General features: G+C 39.8%; 1 protein-coding gene across 9 annotated transcripts in view; it reads left to right on the top strand.

Moving 5' to 3' along the window:
• Nucleotides 1-12,564, top strand: part of LOC102237105 (RNA binding fox-1 homolog 3) — a 538,118-nt gene that overhangs the window by 223,432 nt on the left and 302,122 nt on the right. The window contains exon 1 of one of the 9 annotated variants that reach the window (XM_023348369.1): nt 3,804-3,888. The exons of the other annotated variants lie outside the window; for them this stretch is intronic. The gene's annotated coding sequence lies outside the window, so the exon portion shown is untranslated. Of the gene's footprint in view, nt 1-3,803; nt 3,889-12,564 lie in introns of those variants that run through there. 9 annotated transcript variants of the gene reach the window in all.

Here is a 12,564-nt window from a genome sequence, read left to right as displayed (position 1 = left end):
AAAATATAAAGTGCAGGAATGACAGTAAAATAGAAGTTATTTAGCTCTGTACATGTGCAAGGTATAAAGTGGAGACCAGTTTTTATGCAGCTCAAGTCTCTCAAATGTGAGAAAAGATGCTGCAGCGTTTGCTCCCTCCAGGATGTTGGTGCAAAGCTGCTGCATTAATTGATATTTTTGTGAAACTCTGACATCTGCAAAACCTTATTCATGTTTTAGTTCTTTTTGATTGTACATTCATTTTGAAACTTAAAGGTTACTTTGTGAATTTTGGATTTTAGAAAATACTTCTGGAGAACTTGTTGTACTTTCTGGTGCATGAATGGATCATATATTATATCCAGGTATTTTTGGGAACTTTAACATTACCCTACATCTTAAGGTTGCTTTTGACTTGTAGCTTGGTTTATTCTGCAGCTTAACATCTTAAAAATCAACTTATAACAAATTTTATTCCCAGAATGTCTCCTGTGAAATCTTGGAAGTGCAATGCAAGTTCCAGGGAAGTAAATTTGATGTTCTGGAGTCAGAATGACCTGTGTTAAATATTCCAACTTTACCAGCTGAACTTTTAGTTTAATGTCACTGGTGAAAAAGAAAGCAAACTGAATAAACCTCCTAAAATGTAAATATTAAGACAGAGTCAGACATTGCCATGTCACCATCCAGCTGTAATCTGGTCGCCTCACTGGCCAAACTCTAACTTATAGACACTTTAAATGCCTCATTTATATAAAAACTGTGACTCTGTACATTTCATTTAAGAATGAAAGCAACAAAGCAGGACAAGATGTTTGTTTCATAAATAGTTTTTTTATTGCCGTTTCAAGCATGGCGGTCTGTGGGGGATTGAATGACTTTCTGAGCCAGCCCCAAGTGGCCGTTTGGAAAAACTGCAGCGTCTACGCAGCAGCCGTGAAATCCTGCAAACACTGGCACTCTTCCTGTTTCCTTATGGGAAAAGTCGTTTATATAAGAACAGCACAGACATCCGAAACCTTCAGGACGCCATTAGAAAGATCCAGCACCAACTGGCTTACAGCAATATTCGTCATGGCACCCTGCTTTTATTCATTTCAGTCATTGCTTTTATTCGCTGCTATTCCCTTAGCTTAATTTCATGTTGCAGTACATCAATGTCATTATATAAATAAACAATATTGACTGGATTGTTTAGCAAAACATGCAGATTTTCCATCTGTGTGCACAGATGTGGTGTTTGTATGAAATGCAAATCCATAAGGATGGTTTCTAAGTGGTGCAGATTTCCACTTGCATCTTGTTTTGATGCAGAAAGTGGAGAATAGCAGAGTGGCACATTGTTTTCTGCTCACTGTGTTGGGAGTAAAGGGGCATTCCTCCTACATTTTGGACCAATTTTGGCTGAAAAACACTATCAGTTCTCCATCTCATGTTCAGATGACCGGCACACCTATGGAAAGATGCACACTTACTATGAATTCCTCACACACAACCGTTTAGTTCAGATTTTTTGGCACTTAAGTTTAAATTTTAATTATTTTTAAGGGTTAGGGTTAAATCAGATGTTTATCTACCCAGAATAAGTCAGAAAATAAACCAAAAGTAGCAAGTTATGGAAAAAATGATCAGCATACACAAAGACCAAACTTCTAATCCAAGCTACGATGTACGAGATTTACTGCTCTGAAAGTTTGTATCATTCTGCAAATACGATGAATCTTTTCAACCACCTGAAATTTAAATTGATTGATACTAAATTAATATAAATACAGAAAGTAGCATATTTTTTAATATATATTGCCAGAAATCCAATCAATGGACTGAATCTTTTAGTAGTGTCTATAAATTTGCTGGTCAAAATAGGTTATTCATGATTTAAAAAGTCTAATTTATTATTCATAACTGGTTTAATTTGTCGGTATATTCTTTGCTTTAATTTGGATGTTGTGTGTTATTTTTGCCAAAGTTTGTTCAAGGGCAAAAACTGTTTAATTTAGATGATTAGTTTCTCATATTCAGCATGAAGCTTTCCCATTGTTCAAATGAAATTTGATTAAGATAGTTGTGATTTTTTGTGCATTTTGATGTTAGATTTAGAAACCTGACAATCCGGAAAAGAAAAACCAGACACATTTCTTTGTCGTTTTTTCTTTGACTGTTTGATAAAGCCTTTGATATCTTGTCATTTCTACAGTAGAAATCACAGATATAAAAAATGGAAATCAGTTCCTTGCAGCTAATATGGCAGCGTAAGCTTTGCTTCTTTCTGCTCTCATTGTTTATGATAATTCTCATGTCTTTATTTGCTCCCTCTCTCCCCCGTTCAGAGCGGCAGTAATGAGTTTTTTATTCTTATCATAATCCAGCGGCCTTCAGGCATGCCGGCCTGCGCTGGCTGTCTGTTAGTGGACGTGGATGGTGGGTGGGAGGGGGCCGCTGCCCCGCTCGAGGCCCTGTGTGCTCGGACAGCCGGCCTCAGAGTTAGCGAGTGTGACTGTGGAGGAATGGAGGCTAAATAACCCGACCTGCAGTTCTTACTCCCCCCTCCACCTCCTGCCTGGCTAGCTGGCTCTGCTAGCAGGCGTGACATGACAGGAGTGAAGCCGGAGCCATCCACAATCCATTACTCTTACCTGCGGAGGAGGAGGAGGAGGTGGGAAGGGAGAGATTGAGTTAAGGGCCGGAGAACCTTTCAGCGCTCCCCCCCTGCATGCTAATTCCACCGGCGCTGCGAAAGGGATCAAAATCTGCCGGCTGCCAAATGTAGCTTCTTAACTGAGGGATGGAAAAATCCTCCTCCTTCCTTGATGCTTCCCCTACACACACACACACACACACGCACACACACACACACACACACACACACGCACACTTTCACGCACACGCCTATGCATAATAACACACAGCTGCACAAATCAACCCACTTTTTTTCTGCTGCAGGACGCCGCTTGGTTTCTTAAGCATGTGAAGGTTTTATTGTAAACACGTTCTGGGAATAATAATAATGTGTTCACTTCACGTTTATCCGTCACACCGCATCTTTTTTCTGTTGTTGTGTGATGTCACAACCTGGATCATTTTTGCGTCACCACAGCTTTTTATGTGGCCATCTAGACTCCAGACACCAAATTACATCCATCAGTCCCTCCAGTTTTTTTTTTATAAGAAATTAACATAAAATCAACAGACACCCCATTTTTTTTGTAAGAATGCAAAATTATGAGTTTATTGCACATTTTCTCCAAAAATGGTCAAACACATTTGGTTTAAGTGACTGCTACCACCTCCCACCTGCAGGTGGCAGTGTTTCTTTAATTTTACACCTTTTCCTCTGTGTTGGTTAATGTTAAGTTATGATCAATACAGCAAGTAGCAAAAAGCCATATTTATCATCATGCATAACAATACAAATATACAAACATTTAAGAATTACTTGCAAATATTTCTAAAATTAGTGATTTTTTTTGTATGATAGTGAAAAATAACAGAAATAATCACACAATCCTGGAAGTGATACTCTAATTCCAAAAATTACTTATCAAATGTAGACAGCTATTTAATTATGTTAAGTTTTTTCATTGGTTTTATCAATACATGTAGGAACAACCATCCCTTGAAAACATTCACAATCTTGAAACGACTCAAAATAAAAATGAGTTTGACACTCCTGACCTAAAACGTCAAAGAATTTCCTGCTTTTTTCTTCTTCTTTTTTTTGAGGCACTGTTTAAAGCTATCACTATCCAAGTGGAAAATACACATGACAACTGGTTTGCAGGTTCCAAATGAGAAACCATCACAGCCGGCGTGGGTTGGGGGGCTGGATTGGCAGCCAGTGACAGTGATAAATTTCACCAATCGTCCAGCGTGGAGATCTGTCTAATCTTCGCGGTGGCTCACAGCAGGGTAGGACCCCATCACTCTCCCATTATTTGACAACAAAACATCCATGGAGAGCAGTGAGCCAGGTTCAGTTAGCTACAATACACTCCCTGCATACACAAATCCCCAGCGAAGGGGATTATAAAGTGGCTCTGTAGCCAGCCATTAAAGGGGCAGGCCATTAAAATGCAGCCGCAGCCACCTATCCGCACTCTCACTGGTGGAGTGCTTTAGAGAGAACAAAACAAAACCATCTGTCAATAGCCTTTAATTTTGAATAGACAGCAAGTAAAATCCAATGCCTATAATAGCCTTCATTTTCCTCCAGACCCTTGAAATTGATTCGATAGCTTAATTTGGCAGGTGGGATACAGTTGGCGGATGTATCCGGCTGCATGCGTTTCACCTCATGCGACACCATAAACAGTGTTTTTATTAGTATTTTCTCTCTGAGGCCATGCATCATGGTCCATATGCATCCATCACCGCCATGTGCTGCTCTGCTGGCAGCTACAAGCTCGCCGTTTACACCCAAAATGTTATTTTGATTTCACTGACACAGAGATAATGTTTCATAACACACAGTCAGTCACGAATTAGCCCATCTGTCTGTTTGAGCTTCCTGGTGCTTATGGAGTCTGCTTGTGTTTGTTTGCGTGTGTGTGCGTGTGTGTGTGCGTGTGTGTGTGTGTGTGTGTGTGTGTGTGCGTGTGTGTGTGTGTGTGTGTGTGTTTGACCACAGTGGCTCAGCCTCTCCCCACCAGGATTCGCTGACGGCTGTCAGCTCATTGAGTGACTCCTCCACAGATTGTATTTGAGCCAAAATCCTGATCCCTGGTCTCGCTGCTCCTGTCGTGCTTTGCTTCCTCGCGCCTGCTCAGCTTGTCGACATGCATATGCTGACACACTCGCGCATGTACTGTACATACAAGCACTCCCACACACACACACACACACACACGCACACACACACACACGCACACACACACACACACACACACACATGGGTTCATTTGGTGGTATGTTTTGGTTCTCAGCTGGTGAGAGTGTGAAGAAGAACCTGGAAGTGAATCTCTGACGGAGTGGAGGTGATTTCAGACGCTGTATGAAGGATTTCTACCCAGTTTATTGGCATTAAGCAGAAAGTGAGCATATCAATAACCTCGCAGAAGAGTGTTTGAACTGCTGCAGTTGCTTGTGTCTCTTGGTGTAATCCCAGACGGACTGGGTGGTGTTGAGATCAGCCGCACCATCTGCTGCAGAACTCCCTGTTCTTCTCACGGCTCAAGATATACGACTCCTCTGTCTGAGCTCAGAGAGACGCTAGGAAAACGGAAATATAATAAACAAACAGTGCAACAAATCTGCATAGTAAAAAAGATTTTTAGTTACGCTAAACTGTCAATGGCATTGCTAATCCTAACATTCATAAACAAGTCATTATTTTATTGCTCTTGTTTGCCATTATATTGATAAAAATAAACATGAAGACAAAATAATTTATAAGTTTTTGCATCATTATTGTTCCCCTATAGGTTTCTTCAATGGAGTTAAAGTTACATAAATGCATCAAATTATATAAAATATGTTTAAATTGGAGTATAAAGCAAACAAATTAAAATAATTAAACTAACCAATATCTTTAATTTAAAGGAAGGAAAGTGCTTAGATAACGTGTGTCAAACTTGAGGCCCAGGGGCCAAATCTGGGCCGCCACAGCATTTTATGTGGCCCTCTAGACTCTACTTGGATAAATAAATAGAACTCTAAAGATAACAGCTGTTTACTTAAATAATATTTTATTATTCAAATTAAATGTTTTCATTTGTATTCCCCCAGATTAAATTAGTTTGTAAAAATGTTCAACATAATTTGAATTCAAGAAGAATCAGTTTTTGTCATTGAATGCAGACAGATGTTGATTAGTATTTTAACCGTTTAATAATAAACGTTCGGCTATAACATTGGTGATCTTAACACGGCCCAAAATAAAAATGAGTTTGACATCCATATCTTAGATTATTACGTCTCAGAAACCTTCGCCAGCTTCAGTCAGTTGCTCAGTGGTTTGATGGGTGCAGAGCTCGGCTGTCCAAACTTTGTCACATGGGTGAAAATTGCTAAAAAAAACAAAACTATATTCAGTGTTTTTTTAATCAGCTCAATAATAAACTAAACATTTAATATCATTTAATAAATAAAATTGTAAAACTTCTGTTGTAGAAGGATGTGTGTAAATTATTAAAGATTGGAAACTTAAACAGGGCTTTGCTTTGTCCTCCATGTTTTACATGTATCTCTGCTCACCTGAGTCAGATGTTTGCATGACCTCCTCGGCATGCCACTTACTGCTGCAGAAACCAGTTAATCACCCAGTTACCCAGGTGTGTGTGTGTGTGTGTGCGCGTGTGTGTGTGTGTGTGTGGCTTAAAGGAGACGTCTAAAACATGCAGGACGTGGGGGCTTAGGGGTCAGGATTAGGTTGCACTTTCTCTGAAAACACTCAATGTTTTTAGCTAACTTTACTAAATGAAGGATCAAAGTCTTCCTTTGAGTTAAAGTCTCTGGATAGAAGTGGTTTGATTTGCTTTAAATTAAACAAAACGCAAAAAGTTATTAAAAGACAAATACTTTGTTGTCCTTTACTTTTATCATCACAAGATTTTCATTTGTTGGTAATAATTTTGCCATAATTAAAAATAAAAACCTTCATCGTTCTTGATTTGCTGTCGTGGGCGGCCACACAAAATATTTTTGTGGGCCAGAAATGGCCCCTGACCCACACTTTGGACACCCCTGCTGTAGATACTGATTCTGAGGTTACACAGCCATTTCAATTAGGAAATAAAAACTGTACAGAAAATATATGCAACATGTTCACATATTTTACATCTTAAATAACTAAGATATTATTCCTGCTAAAGCTGTAAGATTAAGTTTGGTTCTCGATCATTACTGTCAGTTTTTGTTCATTTATGGTTCTTGACGTTCAGAGAAATATATCTGAGTTTTTGTAGTTCCTCATTAATCCACCAGAGGCTTTTATTCACCATCACTCTGTTTCCATTTTTCAGAGAATTTTCAAGGAGAATTTTTCCTGCAAATATCTGCTTATGTATATATTGCTGCATATTGTAATATTGTTTGACTCTAAATGTGGGTTAAAGTATTTACAGTAATCTAATGTTTGTGAGGAAAACAAAGGAAGTTTCATGGCAGCTTTTGTTCATATTTAGATGGAGGGTTATTGTGAGACTTAATTCCTTTACAACTGAAGGATCAAAACATTAAACTTATTTTTCTTCCACTTAGCAAGAAATAATTTCCATCTGTTTTGCAGAAAAGGATTTTTTAATCTTGGGGAGCAGCAGGTAGAGCCTCTTCATCAACCGAACTCCAAGCTAACGTTTCACAGATGAAAAGTCATGAACGTTTCTCTGCAGGATAATCCTTTTCATATTTTTCTGCTGTTCCTTCAGACTTCTAGATTCAGTAAACAGATGAAATAATGAAATTAGCATTTCTCAGCTCCAGCTTTCTAAAAAGCATAAGTTCATAACGCCGACAGTCCTTCTCGGCTGCAGAACATTTACAGCACTGATGAGAAACTCGCTGCCGTTTCTTTATTTACGGCTGAATCCAAACAGATGTCACTGCCATGTTTTACACTCTGGGGTTTTATGGCTCTGCTTAAGAGCTGGAATTAATAATCATCGCTCTGTTTTTGTCTCTAAGATTCAGAGAGATTGGATTGGTTTCTGAAATATTTCCCCAAAACATAACGCAGCTCCTCTAATTTTTATTACGGCCTAATTTTCCTCAGCTCTCTTCTTCCTTTCTTGAAAGCGTGTGCAGTAATTTTCTGCTGCGTGTTGCGCTGCTGCGATGCGAACAAAGCGCAGACCTACTTGTTCCTCCCTCCCTCTCTCTCTCTTTCTTTCTCTCCATCAAAGAAAAAGCGCCAGAAGACTCGATGCTGCCGAACAATTTTGATCGTTGCATAAATTTTTAAATTTGATTTCAACATTAAAATGAGTTCAGCTCTGAATAAGGAATCAAAGCTTTTTTAAGTTTTCTTCTCCCCCTCGTCTAACACTTTATTTATGACCCCCCCTCCCACCGCGTGCCCTCTCACCTGTCGCCCCCACCCACTGTTTTCTGAGACAATGCTGCCCAGATTGAGAGCCGCCGCTGCGATTTACATCACTGATTATAGTGTAATTTCACACTTATTTGCATGAATCTCCTCCAACATCCTCACCAAGCGTAATGGATTGTTGGAGCTCCGCGGTTCAAATGAGGGGTGAGCAAGATGGAGCGAAACACGGAGCGAAGGCGGCACTGGAAGAGACGGAGCGGCGGACAAAGTTCAAGTTAAAGTTCAAGGTCCTTTATCTTCACGGCCGTTTATCACACGCCGCTCTCAGCTGACTTTAAAGAGGCCGAAACAAAAGGAGAGAAGAGAAGCGAACAAAAAACGAAATCCAATTACATCCAACTAATCAGCGGCTAGTCGCAAATGAAACGGCGCGCTGAAAGGACGTGGCTGTGTACCAAACCTTCTAATCAGGGTGGGAAGACGACAGGCCGATGCTTTATTAGGCTCAGGAGAGTCTGTTTAATAAAATAGCTCCACGCTTCTCTTCAGGGTCAGTTTACTTCATTAATACACAGTAACAGATTGTTCACCCACCTTCAGCTGCGAGCTAACGCCTCAATGGTGAGGAAGACTTTACTAGCTCTGCAGATTTATGTATTGCTAAATTTAAACATATATTCCTGCTGAAACAATCCTCACACTGCAAACCCACTCAGAGCGGGCTCAGTGAATGCGCATGAAGCCGTTTCATAACATTGACCCTAATTAATGCTGAGACTCTGCAGAAAGTCACAATATGTTCTGCAAATGGGATCTGAAGTCAATTCTGCCCAGAGTGGTTTAATTCATTTGATTAATCCATCACAGAATCCTTTCATTCAGACGTGGAACACCTTCACATAATTCATCCTCATGCCTTCGTTTATCTGCAGCTGTGATGGAAACAGAGATATTTGCTGTTGACTGGAGGGTTCAAGTCGAGTTCAACACCAGAAACGTGTGAGCCAGAAGTTTTCAAATCAATTCAAAAGTACTTTACTTATCCTAGAGTAATGGTTGTCATTACTCAGATTGTCTTCAGAGATTTGTCGATTGTGAATGATCTCCAGTAGCAGTCTCTCACAAAGCATTTAAAGAGGCCTCTGACTGAAGATCCTGCTCCTGGATGACATGCTAACAACTCGTTATCAGGGACAGAGATGATACTAAACAGTTTCTCTGCTAATCCACCTCATTTGCTTTTGCTGTTTCTGTTTAAATCCCTGTGTGGCTAGAGAGATGAAAGATGTTGGAGTAGGGGATAAGATACTTTCCTGTTATGATGGATGGAAAAGCTGCTTTCTACTTTCTGCTTCTCTCTCTCCGTCTCAACTCCTCTAGTATTTTGGGTCGTAGTTCAGTTAATATTTGAACTTTTTATAGAACATTTTATAGAATATTTGATTCTCCTCGCAGTTGTACAAAAAAACACCTTGTTGCCATGGTTGTGCATCATACCTGTCTGAAAGTAGAAAATTAAATTTTTCCACCATGAGTGCTGCAGTTCAACAATTATACTGTTGCACAAATTCAGGTGCGACAGTATACGTGTGGTATACGACTAGTGCATTTGTTTTGGTTGTATTTACCCAGAATGCCCTGCGCTGTAGTCCACTTCCTAGTTTTGGAACGGTCTCCATTCTGCTTGGCGTTCACATATACGTTCAAACCGCTCCAGAGTTCAGTTCAGCCGAACTGAGACCGAGGTTTGTAGGCGGACCAGAGTTTGTTTTTTTGGTCCGCATCAGAGATTGGTTGCATATTCACACCTCCACAACCGGACCAGACCTTCTAGACAACTGGACTGGAGTTGGATTAAACATGGCTGCTCCCTAAAATATTAACATTTTCAAAAAAATTTAGTGACTTACACGAGAGACTAGCTCAAGATTTTTTGCTGCTGTTTTCACCGAGACGACGTGAAGGTATTTGTTTCTCTCTCAGATCATTAAACAATATCAGAAATCACCTGATAATAAACCCTGAAACATCAGCCTCCACATCAGACGCCTCCCTGATGCTCCTGCAGTTTGAATGCAGCAGCAACCTGCTTATTTCAAGCACTATTCATTTCCTAAAAATCCAGTCCTCAGAATGTGCAAAAAACACCCATCTGAAGTAGTATGAAATTAAAGAGAAGATCCGCGGCTGCAGATTGTGGATCTCTCTGATGTTCAAGGCTGCAGTGGATTTGTGTCGCTGCTAATAGCAGGGAAATATGTGCCACAGGGTCTGCATATCCGACTGTAGAAACGCTCCTACAGCAGCCGGCTCCTCTCTGTAGAGCCCCGCATTTCATTATGTTTTTTTTTTTTTTCATCATCATGGATGCCAGTTATAGTTTTGTCTGAGAATTTCATCAGCGCTCTTTATGAGAGGTTGGCTGTGTTTGACACTGCCTTTATGAGGCCAGTTACTTTTTATGTGAAACCTTCAGTTGAAGCGTTGATGCGCCATGATCGTCGGTTTGTGAATTTTACGAGACATGTGCGTCTCCGTCCGAAACCCACCGAAAACAAAAACCTGCCATATTTTACTGTTTCCGTGCCTCGCTGTTCTCGCTGTCCTAATGAGACTTCTTCGCCTCTCCTGCAAAATCTTTACTTCTCCATTAGGTCTGACTTTTTAATTTCTTGAGTCAACTCATTAATTTTCACTTGTTGTGAGCTGAAGCCGGTAAAAAAAAAAAAAAAAGGGAATTATGGTCAAATCCGTGCAAATAGTGATTAATCGTGGCCGGCTTTAGGACGTTTGTTCTTCCGACGGCTGCACAGGGCTGCTCCCCGGGTGATTCATTTCTCCTGCTTCCACACATTCCACCATTTCATCTCCCTTTTTGTTTCCTCATTGTTTCCCTTCACTTTCATCATAAGCCGCATGCTAATGTACTGTGCAGCCACGGCAGAGGCAGGAATATATCATCGTCTGATTACACTGGATAAGTGGATTTGTGGCTATTTGCACAGAGGAAGTGTCACGGTGACATTACATATGAAAAGCTAACTTTTCGGCGCAGGTAGAGCCGGGCTGGTTGTCATACTGTCTGTGTGCTTCTGCAGCAGCCCGCCCTTCTGATGGTAAGAGACTGCTGAGGGAATTACCAGGCGTCAAGGGGAAGCTCCATTAGAATATCTGTGATGGATCCTAGAGTGAGCGTTGACGTTGAGGCTTTTTTTTTAGCTACCTTATGCATAAATGGTGCAATTCAGACTGCTACTTAAGCCCTTGGCAGAGGTGCTTAAGCCTTCTCTCACACACAGTTTCCTCCCCGCTCATTCTGACATTGAACTGAAGTGCAAAGCCATGCAGCTCCCAGCAAGATGCTCAAAATGGTCATTTGCATTATTTAAAGCTTCCAGTACTGTCTTTCTACCATAACTAAAGGCAATGTGGGTTACTTTATTAGCCACGATGTAGAAAATCTGTCAATCTTTCAACTTGCGTAACACCCAGCAATTACAGTAACAAAAAAAGTGAAGCATGTTAAATTACGCTGGCAGGAATCAGATGAACATTTGTTGTAAATCTCACAGAAAGGCTACAAAGTTCACCTCAGGGGGGGATTTAGGCTTTGGATTTCAAAACGTCGTTTTTAGACGGTGTTGGAATATTGGGAGGCTTTAGACAGAGTTTCAGGATGAACAGAAATTAAATCACAATGTCAAAGAATGCTCTGTTTGTTCAAACGAAACCAGTTGAACAACAAAGATGCATACGGATCGATAGAACAGACCGGGTTACTGACCCTGATGCTCCGTCTCTGCTCTCAGTCATGCTCCTTCTAACTGGTTTTGTCTCGGTGTTGTGGACAAATTCGCGCCCCTGCAGAATCTGACCTCAGTTCTGACCCACTAATCAGAGTAACGCATTAAAATTCTTGCACAAACTTGGAGATCTTTGTATATTTTATTCAAATAGACATCTGGGTTTTTCAGCCGTAGCATTTCCATAAAGCTTCCAACCGATGTTTTAGCAAAGTTAGTCCTTCTGTGTTTTAGCTGATGATTGGGTTGAGTTAATTTAAATATACAAGTCGAGATATGAACTGGATCCATTTTCCTTGAGGTGATAAAACCTTGATAGTTGGGCAGTAACTAGCTATTACATTTACTTGAATAACCATTTTTGAAAAAAAATTACTTTTAGAAGTATTTTTACTACTCGGTACTTTTTACTTTTACTTGAGTAATTTTATTTTGAAGTATCTCTACTCTTACTTGAGTAAAATTTCTGGGTTTTCTACCCACTGAATGAAAAACAAACCAGAAATTCACCAGACACAGACACACACCTGCAGCTTTTGTTAAACTTTTATAAGTTTTATATTGAAAGAAATTGAATTGGAAAAAAAAAATTCTTTTGCCTATTTCTTTTTATTTGTTGTTGTTACTTATATGAATTATTATTATTTTCATCCTAAAATACCAAAATTTACACTTAATTTAGTATTTTGGTCTGCCATTTGAGCTTATTTTTAAATATTAAGTGATTGATAATTTGATTTGATAGTTCACTCAGTACTTGGTTAGCTTATTTAGTCTTAATTGAGTAATTTCTTGGAT

The sequence above is a fragment of the Xiphophorus maculatus genome, chromosome 16 (genome assembly GCF_002775205.1).
Source record: "Xiphophorus maculatus strain JP 163 A chromosome 16, X_maculatus-5.0-male, whole genome shotgun sequence".
Lineage (NCBI taxonomy): Eukaryota > Metazoa > Chordata > Actinopteri > Cyprinodontiformes > Poeciliidae > Xiphophorus > Xiphophorus maculatus.
Note: the sequence above shows the minus strand (reverse complement) of the source record. Positions and strands in the feature narration are given on the sequence as shown.